The 4206-nt window shown below is 37.4% G+C and overlaps 1 non-coding gene across 1 annotated transcript; it reads right to left on the bottom strand.

Annotated features, from left to right (window-relative positions):
* Window positions 1–107, bottom strand: LOC145151708 (small nucleolar RNA R71). The gene has a single exon (XR_013732268.1). It is a non-coding gene; the product is annotated as a small nucleolar RNA R71 (small nucleolar RNA).
* Between the last annotated feature and the right edge of the window lie 4099 nt (window positions 108–4206).

The following is a 4206-nucleotide window of genomic DNA, read 5'->3' as shown; positions in this document are numbered from 1 at the left end:
AGATTAAAGAAGAATATTGCTAACTTTCAAAAGGAAAATGGAGAGTCTTTATATAAAGCTTGGGAGAGATACAAGGAATTGCTAAGGAATTGCCCTGAACACGATTTCAATGTGCAACAAAGAAGTTTCTATATTTTACGATGGGGTAAATGTTACCATAAGGAAACTCCTAGAATCTCAAGGACCAATGACGAAGAAAAATCCCGCTACTATTAAAGAATTAATAGAAGAATTCACAAAGCACTCTAGAGAATATCACAACCCTCGAGAGGATGTGACAAGATATCAAGGAAGTGGAGATGGAAGAAACGAGCTTAGCATTTGTGATGGAAAAACTTGAGAATATGGACCAGAGAATGACAAATATGGGTCAATCGATACATGACATACAAGTAGGTTGTGACAATTGTAGTGGATCACACTTAACAAAAGATTACAACTTATATGAGAACAAGAATCGAAAAGCACAAGTATGCTACTCAAGTGGTGACCGATTTGATGAGGATTAGAGGAAGCTTAAGAAAGAATGATTGTCTTATGAAGAATACAAAAAGGCTAAAGAAGAAAAGTATCGGCAAAGTGGACGAGGCTTCTACCAAAAAGAACAACCACCACCCGAGAAGAAACCCGATTTTGAGTCAATACTCAATAGGTTTTATGGAAGCTAGTGAGAAGAGGCATGATTCTACTGATGCAACAATAAGGAATCAACAAGCCACCATAACCAACATAGAGACTCAAATCGGGCAATTGACCAAACTCGTAAACGAATGGTTATCACCTAAAAATTCCAATCTGAAAATACAACCTCATGTCACGACCATTTCAAATAAAGAAGACACCATCTCTGAGCCTCCAGTGATCTTACATGAAGCCACAAAGCAACCCGATCCGCAGCCAAAAGAAGCAAAGATCGAAGAAGAAAAACAAGTTGATGCCCAGTATTCACGATGTGAGCAGGTCCTGTCACGTCATGGGATCAGCATAATCAAAAACATAATTCTTTAGTTAAGCCGTATTAGCCTCCGTTAACTCATCCTTCTCAATTAAGGGCACATCCATTGGAACAAGAACATAGAAGATTCATCAACAAAGTGTAGGGTATTCCAATTAATATCTCGTTCATTAAAGCAATAACTAAAATGTCCGAGTACGTAAAATTCCTTAAAGATCTTCTCGATACTCATCAATAACTAGAAAAGATGTCCAAGGTTGTTCTTAATGAACAATGTTTAGCGGTTATCATAGAGGGGATACCAACAAAATATGGGAGATCCAGAACACCTGACTTTGCCATGTGAATTTGGAAATGCCACAGAGACGTTTGCTTTAGCCGATTCTGGAGCAAGCATAAATTTGATGTCTTATTCTTCATATCAAAAGCTTAACCTTCCAGAATTAAAGACAGCAAGGATGGCAATCCATATGGCAAATCATGCGGTGACTTATCCTCGAGGCATAGTTGAAGACTTATTGGTTAAAATTGGAAAATTCATTTTTCCAATTGATTTTGTGGTCATAGATATGAAAGAAGATGAAGATGTACCAATTATACATGGACGCCCACTACTCAATACTGTGAGAACCTTGGTAGACATTCAAGATTATAGGCTTACATTACGAGTGTGGAAGAAGGAGATTATACTCGGGGTTGATAAAAAATTGAAGAACTCGAAGGCTCAAGATGAAATATTCTTTATGGATGGGGTGAATGAAGAAAATGAGCTTGAAGAATTGGAAATGTTAAGGGAAGAATAAGTACAAACAAGGGAAAAAACAAAAGAAAAAGTTAAGCTCACCAAACGTAGAGCCTCGGTTCCCATGACTTTTGAAGTCGTTGCCTTACCACACCAAAAACTCAAGTTGAGGAGGAACACAAAGATAAAGAACTTTGTCCAAGTGATGAAGAAGAAGATCAAGAAAGTAAGGAGACCAAGCTTGAAAAAATGGAAGTTGACAAGAAGGAATCCACTGAAAATAAAGGGAAGAGCACGAATGCTGAAAAATCTCAAGGAGTCAAGAGAAAACATGATGCATGCGACGACCCAAGGAAGAAAGAAAACACGAAGAATGCATATATAAGGATAGTTGCTGCTTACAAAAGGAGGTGGAAGGAACAAAGGGAGAAAAGAGAATTTTTTCTCCAAATCGGTACAATGTAGACCAGGAAGGAGTTCGACTCACAACTCCATAAAAAAGAAGCGCTTATTGGGAGGCAACCCGAGCTCGATTTGCATTTTCTTTTCCCTTTTTTTAAGTATATTTGTTTTGCGTTATTTTCTTTTTAGGATTAGTCATTTGTTCATCTCTATTTAAAAAATCAAGTATGGGATCTAATTTGTGAGTGGTAAAAATTTTAAAAGAAAAAAAAAATGGTTTTTGTCAATGTTCAGAGCCCAAGACGTGGGAATATGTTACCACGACGTGGGAGTTAAGACATCCCCGATCATTTTTTTCTGTTTGAATACTCATGATGTGAGCATTAAAAACTCACGACGTGAGTTTCGAGGGGACCAGGTACCTTTTTACTCCAAACAAAAACCCATATGACCATCATTTAGTTTACACTTATGACGTGAGACGAAAGAAAATCACTCCTTTGGTCCCCCACTTGGATTTTTCGGCTGCCAATTGTTTGCTCCTTCTTAATTTTGTGTTCCTCACTCTTAAAAGGCATGATTTATATGTTTAAACCCTTTAATTTCACTGATTTTATGTTTATGAGTTAGGGTTCGTTCTTAGGGTTCATAGAGTCAAAAATGATGAAATTTTCTGTGAAATAAGGTTTGCATGTATGAATAATATCCTTAGATTGACTAATAAACTAAACTCTTAATGTTAATTTGGTCCGATTTTGCCTTAACAACGAGCGAATTCATCACTGCCGACGAAATAAACTCACGTTATGAGCTTTGAGCCTCACGACGTGAGAACTGGAACACATACCCATTTCGTTTTCTGTTGACTTAACTGTTGTGGTTTTTGTTTTAGGTCTTGTTTGTTTATTGTTCTGCAGATTTAATGGGTCCTAGAAAATCAACTCAACAGTCCCAATGTGACGTGTCCAACCTCTACCCATTCTACGACTTCCCAAACGACATTCCACGAGATATTTTAAACAACTACACCAACCGATTGGGATGGTTATATAATAGAGAATTTGATATCCCACCAATAATCAAAGTCGATCTCGCCACTACTATCCTAGAGGAGTTTGTTCCTTTTTCTCCCTTATATTGTGTTTTATGTGCTTTAATAGTTTTATGCATACAATGAGTGCATTGTATGAAATAAGCGTGGGGTAGGGGATTGAAAAAATATTTTCAAGCATAAAAGTAATTAAAGAAAAATGATGGAAATTTAAAAATTATATAGACTTGCAAAAATAGTCTAATAAATCTAGTTATTTTAAAATTTTAATAATATTATTGTAACATTCGAGATTTTGGTATGTTTCCTTTTTAACCCTTATGTAAAAAATTTCCCTCATTTTAGTCCCTAGCTAGTACGTGGGGCGTACTCTATGAGTACGCTTAGCATACTAGCCCATTGGTGGATCGCGGATGCAACCTCATACGCGAGGCATACGTGGGAGTACGTAAGGCGTACGCAATGCAAGGGCAAACCCTAATTTTTAAGGTTTGTGACCCATTTAAACAGCTTAAGACACCCTTGGACCTCCTAATGAACAACCTCCATCTCTCTATACCCTAATTGCCATTTTTGAGATTTGATCTTGGAAGTGAGTTTGGTGGTGTTTTTGGTGAAGTAGAAGAAGAACACTTAGAGGTTGCTTGGGAGTGGCTTGAGCTTGTAAATCTAGAGTCATCTTCGTCTTAGCAAGCCATTTGAGGTAAAAAGCTCTCATCTTGATGGTCCCTTATGCTAGATCCAACTTAGGGTGTTATTTGTGCATTTTTGGGTCCTTTAAGCCATATTTGAGATTATGGTCTACTCCAGAAGCCATGAATGTTAGATCTTAGCACCTTTGGGGTCCCTTGTCCACAAAAATGCAATCTTTATGAGTTATTTTGGTCCATGCATGTGTTAGGTTCCTTAATATGGCTCTTTTTGAGTTTTCGGTCCCATAAAGTCATGCATGGGAATAAAGTTGCCAAATTTACGTGTTAAGTCGCCATTTAGGATCAGATATGAGAGTTTGGCTTGATGGCTTAACCGATTAAGTGCTTAATGGGTTAGATTGGT

This window comes from Lactuca virosa, chromosome 1 (assembly GCF_052849685.1).
Source record: "Lactuca virosa cultivar CGN04683 chromosome 1, Lactuca_virosa_CGN04683_v6, whole genome shotgun sequence".
Classification (NCBI taxonomy): Eukaryota; Viridiplantae; Streptophyta; class Magnoliopsida; order Asterales; family Asteraceae; genus Lactuca; species Lactuca virosa.
The sequence above is the reverse complement of the archived record's forward strand: the minus strand, read 5'-3'. Positions and strand labels throughout refer to the sequence as shown.